At 40.8% G+C, this 13,605-nt stretch overlaps 1 protein-coding gene across 1 annotated transcript in view; it reads right to left on the bottom strand.

Annotated features, from left to right (window-relative positions):
• colec10 (collectin sub-family member 10 (C-type lectin)) overlaps positions 1-13,605 on the bottom strand; it is a gene marked incomplete at its 3' end in the record, with an annotated part of 80,601 nt that overhangs the window by 66,771 nt on the left and 225 nt on the right. The gene's annotated exons all lie outside the window — the stretch shown is intronic.

Below are 13,605 nucleotides of genomic sequence, written 5' to 3' on the forward strand. Positions count from 1 at the left end.
ACTAGTTCCATGTAGTTTATGCTAGTTCCATGTAGTGTATACTAGTTCCATGTAGTGTATACTAGTTCCATGTAGTTTATGCTAGTTCCATGTAGTTTATGCTAGTTCCATGTAGTGTATACTAGTTCCATGTAGTGTATACTAGTTCCATGTAGTTTATGCTAGTTCCATGTAGTGTATACTAGTTCCATGTAGTTTATGCTAGTTCCATGTAGTTTATGCTAGTTCCATGTAGTGTATACTAGTTCCATGTAGTTTATGCTAGTTCCATGTAGTGTATACTAGTTCCATGTAGTGTATACTAGTTCCATGTAGTGTATACTAGTTCCATGTAGTGTATGCTAGTCTCATGTAGTTTATGCTAGTTCCATGTAGTGTATACTAGTTCCATGTAGTTTAGGCTAGTCTCATGTAGTGTATGCTAGTTCCATGTAGTTTATGCTAGTTCCATGTAGTTTATGCTAGTTCCATGTAGTGTATACTAGTTCCATGTAGTGTATACTAGTTCCATGTAGTTTAGGCTAGTCTCATGTAGTGTATGCTAGTTCCATGTAGTTTATGCTAGTTCCATGTAGTGTATGCTAGTCTCATGTAGTGTATGCTAGTTCCATGTAGTTTATGCTAGTTCCATGTAGTGTATACTAGTTCCATGTAGTGTATGCTAGTTCCATGTAGTGTATGCTAGTCTCATGTAGTGTATGCTAGTTCCATGTAGTTTATGCTAGTTCCATGTAGTGTATGCTAGTCTCATGTAGTGTATACTAGTTCCATGTAGTTTAGGCTAGTCCCATGTAGTGTATACTAGTTCCATGTAGTGTATACTAGTCCCATGTAGTGTATACTAGTCCCATGTAGTGTATACTAGTTCCATGTAGTGTATGCTAGTCTCATGTAGTGTATACTAGTCCCATGTAGTGTATACTAGTTCCATGTAGTGTATGCTAGTCTCATGTAGTGTATACTAGTTCCATGTAGTGTATACTAGTTCCATGTAGTGTATACTAGTTCCATGTAGTGTATACTAGTCTCATGTAGTGTATACTAGTTCCATGTAGTGTATACTAGTTCCATGTAGTGTATACTAGTTCCATGTAGTGTATGCTAGTCTCATGTAGTGTATACTAGTTCCATGTAGTGTATACTAGTTCCATGTAGTGTATACTAGTTCCATGTAGTGTATACTAGTTACATGTAGTGTATACTAGTTCCATGTAGTGTATGCTAGTCTCATGTAGTGTATACTAGTTCCATGTAGTGTATACTAGTTCCATGTAGTGTATACTAGTCTCATGTAGTGTATACTAGTTCCATGTAGTGTATGCTAGTCTCATGTAGTGTATACTAGTTCCATGTAGTGTATACTAGTTCCATGTAGTTTATGCTAGTTCCATGTAGTGTATACTAGTTCCATGTAGTTTATGCTAGTTCCATGTAGTTTATGCTAGTTCCATGTAGTGTATACTAGTTCCATGTAGTTTATGCTAGTCCCATGTAGTGTATACTAGTCCCATGTAGTGTATACTAGTCCCATGTAGTGTATGCTAGTCTCATGTAGTGTATACTAGTTCCATGTAGTGTATACTAGTTCCATGTAGTGTATACTAGTCCCATGTAGTGTATGCTAGTCTCATGTAGTGTATGCTAGTTCCATGTAGTTTATGCTAGTTCCATGTAGTGTATACTAGTTCCATGTAGTTTATGCTAGTCCCATGTAGTGTATACTAGTCCCATGTAGTGTATACTAGTCCCATGTAGTGTATACTAGTTCCATGTAGTGTATACTAGTTCCATGTAGTGTATACTAGTCCCATGTAGTGTATACTAGTTCCATGTAGTGTATACTAGTTCCATGTAGTTTATGCTAGTCCCATGTAGTGTATACTAGTCCCATGTAGTGTATACTAGTCCCATGTAGTGTATACTAGTTCCATGTAGTGTATACTAGTCCCATGTAGTGTATACTAGTTCCATGTAGTGTATACTAGTTCCATGTAGTTTATGCTAGTCCCATGTAGTGTATACTAGTCCCATGTAGTGTATACTAGTTCCATGTAGTGTATGCTAGTCTCATGTAGTGTATACTAGTTCCATGTAGTGTATGCTAGTCTCATGTAGTGTATACTAGTTCCATGTAGTGTATACTAGTTCCATGTAGTGTATACTAGTTCCATGTAGTGTATGCTAGTCTCATGTAGTGTATACTAGTTCCATGTAGTGTATACTAGTTCCATGTAGTGTATGCTAGTCTCATGTAGTGTATGCTAGTCTCATGTAGTGTATACTAGTTCCATGTAGTGTATGCTAGTCTCATGTAGTGTATGCTAGTCTCATGTAGTGTATACTAGTTCCATGTAGTGTATGCTAGTCTCATGTAGTGTATGCTAGTCTCATGTAGTGTATACTAGTCCCATGTAGTGTATACTAGTTCCATGTAGTGTATACTAGTTCCATGTAGTGTATGCTAGTCTCATGTAGTGTATACTAGTTCCATGTAGTGTATGCTAGTCTCATGTAGTGTATACTAGTTCCATGTAGTGTATGCTAGTCCCATGTAGTGTATACTAGTTCCATGTAGTGTATACTAGTTCCATGTAGTGTATACTAGTTCCATGTAGTTTATGCTAGTCCCATGTAGTGTATACTAGTCCCATGTAGTGTATACTAGTTCCATGTAGTGTATGCTAGTCTCATGTAGTGTATGCTAGTCTCATGTAGTGTATGCTAGTCTCATGTAGTGTATGCTAGTCTCATGTAGTGTATGCTAGTCTCATGTAGTGTATGCTAGTCTCATGTAGTTTATGCTAGTCTCATGTAGTGTATGCTAGTTCCATGTAGTTTATGCTAGTCTCATGTAGTGTATGCTAGTTCCATGTAGTTTATGCTAGTCTCATGTAGTGTATGCTAGTCTCATGTAGTTTATGCTAGTCTCATGTAGTGTATGCTAGTCTCATGTAGTGTATGCTAGTCTCATGTAGTGTATGCTAGTTCCATGTAGTGTATGCTAGTCTCATGTAGTTTATGCTAGTTCCATGTAGTTTAGGCTAGTTCCATGTAGTGTATACTAGTTCCATGTAGTGTATACTAGTTCCATGTAGTGTATACTAGTTCCATGTAGTGTATACTAGTTCCATGTAGTGTATGCTAGTCTCATGTAGTGTATGCTAGTCTCATGTAGTGTATGCTAGTCTCATGTAGTGTATGCTAGTTCCATGTAGTGTATGCTAGTCTCATGTAGTTTATGCCAGTTCCATGTAGTGTATACTAGTTCCATGTAGTTTATGCTAGTTCCATGTAGTGTATACTAGTTCCATGTAGTTTATACTAGTTCCATGTAGTTTATGCTAGTTCCATGTAGTGTATACTAGTTCCATGTAGTGTATACTAGTTCCATGTAGTTTATGCTAGTTCCATGTAGTTTATGCTAGTTCCATGTAGTGTATACTAGTTCCATGTAGTGTATACTAGTTCCATGTAGTTTATGCTAGTTCCATGTAGTGTATACTAGTTCCATGTAGTTTATGCTAGTTCCATGTAGTGTATACTAGTTCCATGTAGTGTATACTAGTTCCATGTAGTGTATACTAGTTCCATGTAGTGTATGCTAGTCTCATGTAGTTTATGCTAGTTCCATGTAGTGTATACTAGTTCCATGTAGTTTAGGCTAGTCTCATGTAGTGTATGCTAGTTCCATGTAGTTTATGCTAGTTCCATGTAGTTTATGCTAGTTCCATGTAGTGTATACTAGTTCCATGTAGTGTATACTAGTTCCATGTAGTTTAGGCTAGTCGCATGTAGTGTATGCTAGTTCCATGTAGTTTATGCTAGTTCCATGTAGTGTATGCTAGTCTCATGTAGTGTATGCTAGTTCCATGTAGTTTATGCTAGTTCCATGTAGTGTATACTAGTTCCATGTAGTGTATGCTAGTTCCATGTAGTGTATACTAGTTCCATGTAGTGTATGCTAGTCTCATGTAGTGTATGCTAGTTCCATGTAGTTTATGCTAGTTCCATGTAGTTTATGCTAGTCCCATGTAGTGTATACTAGTCCCATGTAGTGTATACTAGTCCCATGTAGTGTATACTAGTTCCATGTAGTGTATACTAGTTCCATGTAGTGTATACTAGTCCCATGTAGTGTATACTAGTTCCATGTAGTGTATACTAGTTCCATGTAGTTTATGCTAGTCCCATGTAGTGTATACTAGTCCCATGTAGTGTATACTAGTCCCATGTAGTGTATACTAGTTCCATGTAGTGTATACTAGTCCCATGTAGTGTATACTAGTTCCATGTAGTGTATACTAGTTCCATGTAGTTTATGCTAGTCCCATGTAGTGTATACTAGTCCCATGTAGTGTATACTAGTTCCATGTAGTGTATGCTAGTCTCATGTAGTGTATACTAGTTCCATGTAGTGTATGCTAGTCTCATGTAGTGTATACTAGTTCCATGTAGTGTATACTAGTTCCATGTAGTGTATACTAGTTCCATGTAGTGTATGCTAGTCTCATGTAGTGTATACTAGTTCCATGTAGTGTATACTAGTTCCATGTAGTGTATGCTAGTCTCATGTAGTGTATGCTAGTCTCATGTAGTGTATACTAGTTCCATGTAGTGTATGCTAGTCTCATGTAGTGTATGCTAGTCTCATGTAGTGTATACTAGTTCCATGTAGTGTATGCTAGTCTCATGTAGTGTATGCTAGTCTCATGTAGTGTATACTAGTCCCATGTAGTGTATACTAGTTCCATGTAGTGTATACTAGTTCCATGTAGTGTATGCTAGTCTCATGTAGTGTATACTAGTTCCATGTAGTGTATGCTAGTCTCATGTAGTGTATACTAGTTCCATGTAGTGTATGCTAGTCTCATGTAGTGTATACTAGTCCCATGTAGTGTATACTAATTCCATGTAGTGTATACTAGTTCCATGTAGTGTATACTAGTTCCATGTAGTTTATGCTAGTCCCATGTAGTGTATACTAGTCCCATGTAGTGTATACTAGTTCCATGTAGTGTATGCTAGTCTCATGTAGTGTATGCTAGTCTCATGTAGTGTATGCTAGTCTCATGTAGTGTATGCTAGTCTCATGTAGTGTATGCTAGTCTCATGTAGTTTATGCTAGTCTCATGTAGTTTATGCTAGTCTCATGTAGTGTATGCTAGTTCCATGTAGTTTATGCTAGTCTCATGTAGTGTATGCTAGTTCCATGTAGTTTATGCTAGTCTCATGTAGTGTATGCTAGTCTCATGTAGTTTATGCTAGTCTCATGTAGTGTATGCTAGTCTCATGTAGTGTATGCTAGTCTCATGTAGTGTATGCTAGTTCCATGTAGTGTATGCTAGTCTCATGTAGTTTATGCTAGTTCCATGTAGTTTAGGCTAGTTCCATGTAGTGTATACTAGTTCCATGTAGTGTATACTAGTTCCATGTAGTGTATACTAGTTCCATGTAGTGTATACTAGTTCCATGTAGTGTATGCTAGTCTCATGTAGTGTATGCTAGTCTCATGTAGTGTATGCTAGTCTCATGTAGTGTATGCTAGTTCCATGTAGTGTATGCTAGTCTCATGTAGTTTATGCCAGTTCCATGTAGTGTATACTAGTTCCATGTAGTTTATGCTAGTTCCATGTAGTGTATACTAGTTCCATGTAGTTTATACTAGTTCCATGTAGTTTATGCTAGTTCCATGTAGTGTATACTAGTTCCATGTAGTGTATACTAGTTCCATGTAGTTTATGCTAGTTCCATGTAGTTTATGCTAGTTCCATGTAGTGTATACTAGTTCCATGTAGTGTATACTAGTTCCATGTAGTTTATGCTAGTTCCATGTAGTGTATACTAGTTCCATGTAGTTTATGCTAGTTCCATGTAGTGTATACTAGTTCCATGTAGTTTATGCTAGTTCCATGTAGTGTATACTAGTTCCATGTAGTGTATACTAGTTCCATGTAGTGTATACTAGTTCCATGTAGTGTATGCTAGTCTCATGTAGTTTATGCTAGTTCCATGTAGTGTATACTAGTTCCATGTAGTTTAGGCTAGTCTCATGTAGTGTATGCTAGTTCCATGTAGTTTATGCTAGTTCCATGTAGTTTATGCTAGTTCCATGTAGTGTATACTAGTTCCATGTAGTGTATACTAGTTCCATGTAGTTTAGGCTAGTCTCATGTAGTGTATGCTAGTTCCATGTAGTTTATGCTAGTTCCATGTAGTGTATGCTAGTCTCATGTAGTGTATGCTAGTTCCATGTAGTTTATGCTAGTTCCATGTAGTGTATACTAGTTCCATGTAGTGTATGCTAGTTCCATGTAGTGTATACTAGTTCCATGTAGTGTATGCTAGTCTCATGTAGTGTATGCTAGTTCCATGTAGTTTATGCTAGTTCCATGTAGTGTATGCTAGTCTCATGTAGTGTATACTAGTTCCATGTAGTTTAGGCTAGTCCCATGTAGTGTATACTAGTTCCATGTAGTGTATACTAGTCCCATGTAGTGTATACTAGTTCCATGTAGTGTATGCTAGTCTCATGTAGTGTATACTAGTCCCATGTAGTGTATACTAGTTCCATGTAGTGTATGCTAGTCTCATGTAGTGTATACTAGTTCCATGTAGTGTATACTAGTTCCATGTAGTGTATACTAGTTCCATGTAGTGTATACTAGTTCCATGTAGTGTATACTAGTTACATGTAGTGTATACTAGTTCCATGTAGTGTATGCTAGTCTCATGTAGTGTATACTAGTTCCATGTAGTGTATACTAGTTCCATGTAGTGTATACTAGTCTCATGTAGTGTATACTAGTTCCATGTAGTGTATGCTAGTCTCATGTAGTGTATACTAGTTCCATGTAGTGTATACTAGTTCCATGTAGTTTATGCTAGTTCCATGTAGTGTATACTAGTTCCATGTAGTTTATGCTAGTTCCATGTAGTTTATGCTAGTTCCATGTAGTGTATACTAGTTCCATGTAGTTTATGCTAGTCCCATGTAGTGTATACTAGTCCCATGTAGTGTATACTAGTCCCATGTAGTGTATGCTAGTCTCATGTAGTGTATACTAGTTCCATGTAGTGTATACTAGTTCCATGTAGTGTATACTAGTCCCATGTAGTGTATGCTAGTCTCATGTAGTGTATGCTAGTTCCATGTAGTTTATGCTAGTTCCATGTAGTGTATACTAGTTCCATGTAGTTTATGCTAGTCCCATGTAGTGTATACTAGTCCCATGTAGTGTATACTAGTTCCATGTAGTGTATACTAGTCCCATGTAGTGTATACTAGTTCCATGTAGTGTATACTAGTTCCATGTAGTTTATGCTAGTCCCATGTAGTGTATACTAGTCCCATGTAGTGTATACTAGTCCCATGTAGTGTATACTAGTTCCATGTAGTGTATACTAGTCCCATGTAGTGTATACTAGTTCCATGTAGTGTATACTAGTCCCATGTAGTGTATACTAGTTCCATGTAGTGTATGCTAGTCTCATGTAGTGTATACTAGTTCCATGTAGTGTATGCTAGTCTCATGTAGTGTATACTAGTTCCATGTAGTGTATACTAGTTCCATGTAGTGTATGCTAGTCTCATGTAGTGTATGCTAGTCTCATGTAGTGTATACTAGTTCCATGTAGTGTATGCTAGTCTCATGTAGTGTATACTAGTTCCATGTAGTGTATACTAGTTCCATGTAGTGTATGCTAGTCTCATGTAGTGTATACTAGTTCCATGTAGTGTATGCTAGTCTCATGTAGTGTATACTAGTCCCATGTAGTGTATACTAGTTCCATGTAGTGTATACTAGTTCCATGTAGTGTATACTAGTTCCATGTAGTTTATGCTAGTCCCATGTAGTGTATACTAGTCCCATGTAGTGTATACTAGTTCCATGTAGTGTATGCTAGTCTCATGTAGTGTATGCTAGTCTCATGTAGTGTATGCTAGTCTCATGTAGTGTATGCTAGTCTCATGTAGTGTATGCTAGTCTCATGTAGTGTATGCTAGTCTCATGTAGTTTATGCTAGTCTCATGTAGTTTATGCTAGTCTCATGTAGTGTATGCTAGTTCCATGTAGTTTATGCTAGTCTCATGTAGTGTATGCTAGTCTCATGTAGTTTATGCTAGTCTCATGTAGTGTATGCTAGTCTCATGTAGTGTATGCTAGTCTCATGTAGTGTATGCTAGTCTCATGTAGTTTATGCTAGTCTCATGTAGTGTATACTAGTTCCATGTAGTGTATGCTAGTCTCATGTAGTTTATGCTAGTTCCATGTAGTTTAGGCTAGTTCCATGTAGTGTATACTAGTTCCATGTAGTGTATACTAGTTCCATGTAGTGTATACTAGTTCCATGTAGTGTATACTAGTTCCATGTAGTGTATGCTAGTCTCATGTAGTGTATGCTAGTCTCATGTAGTGTATGCTAGTCTCATGTAGTGTATGCTAGTTCCATGTAGTGTATGCTAGTCTCATGTAGTTTATGCCAGTTCCATGTAGTTTATGCTAGTCGCATGTAGTGTATGCTAGTCTCATGTAGTTTATGCTAGTCTCATGTAGTTTATGCTAGTCTCATTTAGTTTATGCTAGTCTCATGTAGCTTATGCTAGTCTCATGTAGTGTATGCTAGTCTCATGTAGTTTATGCTAGTTCCATGCAGTGGCGGCCGGTGGGTATTCGCCACTAGGGGGCGCTATACCAAACATTTTGCAAAATGCAAACATGTACAGTACAGTACCACGCAACACTCATTGCCAGACGTGAGCGATTCGACTCACGCTCACGGCAATGATTCGGCTCTTATGAACGAGTCGCTCAGCTGTTACTACAACAACACACAACCAGTCAAATAAAGTATAGTCTAGACTCTAATTCACAACTTGAAACACAATACTGTATATAAATAGAAAAGTTAGAAACAAAACTCGCCCGTCTACAAACACAGGCAGATCTCTCCCTCTCTCCTTCTCTCTCTCACACACAGCGCGACGTGGAATCGATTCGTTACACAATCAGACCTATTATATACCAAGAATAACTTCAGTATGAGTACAGGGCTGTAGACATATTTTGCATATTGTTAAACGAGCCAAGGCTAGCTATTAAACTATCGATATGAATCGAAAATCTGGGACCCTGATGTAAACAAGACAAACGTCTTTCTCTGGTCTGCATCCCCTTAACAATTGTGTGTATTGAGCCGTACTGTATTGTACCCATTCTGCAATCTGTTAATAAAGTTCTCATTCATTCATTCATTCATTCAAACATAGACGATATTGAACAAGCCATAATCCACGTATTTTCAATCCGAGAGAGCTGCAGTAGTTAAATCAATGAGCCATCGAGATAGTCAGTGTGGTAAGTAACGTTATTATTGCATCCAAGATTGATACAGATACAGAGAGAGAGAGAGAGAGAGAGAGAGAGAGAGAGAGAGAGAGAGAGAGAGAGAGAGAGAGAGAGAGAGAGAGAGAGAGAGAGAGAGAGAGAGAGAGAGAGAGAGAGAGAGAGAGAGAGAGAGAGACTCACTGTTTAGTTGAAACGTCCAGGGCCAAGTTAGCAGTTAGCCAAGTGTTAGCTCAGCTGAGCTCGTTGCCACAACACTCAACAAGTACATTCCTTTGTCCATTTCCGCTCGAACAGACTGCAAAACTACCTGGCGTTCTATCGCCATGCTCTAAGACAAACTCTAACCTTAACCAACTTTGAAAGAGTGCCTAAGCTTAAGAACTTGCAGTCACGGCACGGCACGCTCTAAGACAAACAGCTGCATGCATCTCACAACAACACAACTATCTCAACCAAGCTAGAAGCTAGAAATTGGATTCGGCCAATCAGAGATCGTCTCTGTGAAATTCTGCCATGGAAAGAAATACTGGCGTCGGCCAATCAGAGAGCGTCTCCGCAAAATGCGGCTATGGAAAATCCTTCACGGAAGTTCACGCTGCTGGCTAGACCGCTTCAAATCGCGCTCGGATTCCAACATAATAGTCATATTTCAACGCACAACGCCGTATGCACTGATTGGCTGTGACGGAGACAGCGATCAGACTGTGACGCGCACGCAGAGCGCTATCGCGTATTGCCCCCGAGAAATACGAAAAAATAAAAAAAATAAAAAAAACGTGATGTCACTTCCTGCTCTGGAAAACGGTGTTTTTTTAATTTAGATAATAACGTTATATTGTGCATTGGAAATACAAACATACTTAAAATGAGTAAATATTATTAATTTTAAACATGTTTATATTATTTATAGGGCTATAAAACACAAAAACGAAAAGGTTTTATTCTCTTCTTCTCTGATTTAACAGCAGCTGGCCAGCAGGTGGGTCGGCGCCCTAGCGCCCCTAGTGGTAGAGCCGCCACTGGTTCCATGTAGTAGATCAAATTATGATTTTGTATGTGTTTTATAAGGGAACATATATATATATTGGTGATCCTCTTGGGAGGAATCAGTGTGGATTGTGGGGGTGAGCTTGGGAGAGCGTCTGTCAGTGTATAAGTGCATTTGTTGTCCTGTTTTTTTGTTTTGTTATGTATTGTATTGTATTGTATTGTATGTTTTGTATCCTATGTTAAGGACCCCCTCGAAAACGAGATAGCATATCTCAAGGGGTTTATCCTTCCAATAAATTTCAAACATAGACATGCTCCCCCATGTAGTGTATGCTAGTTCCATGTAGTTTATGCTATTTCCATGTAGTTTATGCTAGTCCCATGTAGTTTATGCTAGTTCCAGTCACTCCAGTGCTTAGACCTCTACTCTACTACAGGGGGGGGGGGGGGCGACAGTGGCTCAGGAGGTAGAGCGGTCGTCTGGTTCGATTCCCGCTCCTCCTTGAGCAAGACACTTGACCCCTAATTGCTCCCGATGAGCAGCTTGGCACCTCGCATGGTCGCCTCCACTGTTGGTGTGTGAATGTGTGAGTGAATGGGTGAATGTGAGGAACACAATTGTAAAGCGCTTTGGATAAAATTATTATATAAATGCACCATTTGGCCTTAGGCTAAATGCCAAGAAAACCGAGGTCATAATGTATAACATCCTCCCGGATCATCCACCTCTAACGACAACAGGAGGCACTGCTCTAAAGGAAGTCGGTGACTTAAAATACCTGCTGGGCTCGTGGGTCAACTCGTCCGAGCAAGACCTTAAAGTGAGGAAGGCGCTCGCGTGGTGGAGGGCTCTGAACGGCATGACCAGTGTGTGGAAATCCAACCTCCCCCGTCAAATCAAGCTCAACTTCTTTCATGCAACAGTTGAGTCTGTCGTTCAGTATGGCAGTGAATGCTGGACCCTGAAGCCCACCCTGCAGAAGTCCCTGGATGGGTGCTACACCAGAATGATGCGTGTGGTGCTCAACATCAACAGGGATGAGCATGTCGCTAATGCAACAAAATGCAGATGAAACCAGTACCCAGAGGAAACCAGGACCAGTACCCAGAGGAAACCAGTACCCAGAGGAACCCAGTACCCAGAGGAAACCAGTACCAGTACCCAGAGGAAACCAGTACCCAGAGGAAACCAGTACCCAGAGGAAACCAGTACCAGTACCCAGAGGAAACCAGTACCTAGAGGAAACCAGTACCAGTACCCAGAGGAAACCAGTACCCAGAGGAAACCAGTACCCAGAGGAAACCAGTACCAGTACCCAGAGGAAACCAGTACCTAGAGGAAACCAGTACCCAGAGGAAACCAGTACCCAGAGGAAACCAGTACCTAGAGGAAACCAGTACCAGTACCCAGAGGAAACCAGTACCCAGAGGAAACCAGTACCAGTACCCAGAGGAAACCAGTACCTAGAGGAAACCCACACCAACACGGGGGGAGAGAACATGCAAACTCCAGACAGAAAGGCCCCAGTGTCGGGTTGGAAGGCCAGGACCTTCTTGCTGTGAGGCAGCAGCACTAACCCCCCCGCCTGGCCCTGCCGTCTTGGTAGGCAGCAGCACTAACCCCCCCCGCCTGACCCTGCCCTCTTGGTAGGCAGCAGCACTAACCCCCCCGCCTGGCCCTGCCGTCTTGGTAGGCAGCAGCACTAACCCCACAGCCTGGCCCTGCCCTCTTGGTAGGCAGCAGCACTAACCCCCACAGCCTGGCCCTGCCCTCTTGGTAGGCAGCAGCACTAACCCCACAGCCTGGCCCTGCCCTCTTGGTAGGCAGCAGCACTAACCCCCCCGCCTGGCCCTGCCCTCTTGGTAGGCAGCAGCACTAACCCCCCCGCCTGGCCCTGCCCTCTTGGCAGGCAGCAGCACTAACCCCCCCGCCTGGCCCTGCCCTCTTGGTAGGCAGCAGCACTAACCCCCCCGCCTGGCCCTGCCCTCTTGGCAGGCAGCAGCACTAACCCCCCCCCGCCTGGCCCTGCCCTCTTGGTAGGCAGCAGCACTAACCCCCCCAGCCTGGCCCTGCCCTCTTGGTAGGCAGCAGCACTAACCCCCCCGCCTGGCCCTGCCCTCTTGGTAGGCAGAGTATTTCTTAGGCTATGGGGGAGCCGACACAAATGTTAATAAACTACATGACATCACATTGTTAGTGGCTTTTTTTTAAACCCCTCCTCTGTCTAAACGGTGGAGAACATGTTGTGGGTGGTTTTCTACCCCCCAGCTTGTATTTTGTCAATGGGATTTTCCGCTGAAAGACTTTTGTAGTTTATGAGTTTTTAAACACACAGAAAGCACAGTCACACGCACACCAGGGGCGGATTTAGGATTGTAGGAGATCCGGGGCTAAGCCCAGATGGGCCCCCTTTTTTTCTTTTTTTTTTTTTTTTCTTTTTTTTTTATATTTCTTGGCAGGCAAGGGGTGGTTTGGAGGGGCTCAGGCACGACCCCCTCCACGACTGATTTTTTTTAATTTAATGAACCTGTACGTGCAATTTCCTGCAATATAGAGCCTTCAATCTTGACCAATAAAGCTGCTCTTTTCACTATAAAACTCAGTTAACCATAACGTAGTTATGGTTAGATTTATATATTGGGGGGGGATATATCATATTTTCCATATAATCAAAAAGTGGTGGAGCAAGATCATACCTTTGCTCCCCCAAGTTCAATAGTGGGAGAGCAGAGATGCTCCGAATGCTCTTATGGCCAGGCGTCTATGATTCACTGATACAAAGTAAAATAGTGCAGTGCAATAAAATAGTTAGTAAAATAGAATAAAATAATGCAATAGTGCATTGCAATAAAATAGTTATCATCGTATTTAATCGGGAGGCCGGTAAGGAGTGCATTACAGTAGTCGAGTTGGCTTGAGATAAAGGCATGGATCTGGTTTTCAGGGTCCTTTTGATTTATAAATGGCCGTACTTTAGCTATGTTTCTAAGGTGGAAGAATTAAGTTTTTGTCAACTTGTTGATTGTGATTTAAAGCTTAGGTCTGAGTCTACCATAACACCAAGACTTAACTCACTCAAATACAGTTAGCAGCTGGATAGACCACAGATGGAAATTAGCTTCTGCTAAATCTGGTGCAAACATATTTTCATGTAACAATGATGAATTGTAAAAAAAAAAAATAGATTCGGGGCTTTTCAGAATACATCCGGGGCTTGAGCCCAGGTAGCCACCCCCTAGCTCCGCCCCTGACGCACACGCGCACACA

Source organism: Notolepis coatsorum, assembly GCF_963971535.1.
Source record: "Notolepis coatsorum genome assembly, chromosome: 19".
Classification (NCBI taxonomy): domain Eukaryota; kingdom Metazoa; phylum Chordata; class Actinopteri; order Aulopiformes; family Paralepididae; genus Notolepis; species Notolepis coatsorum.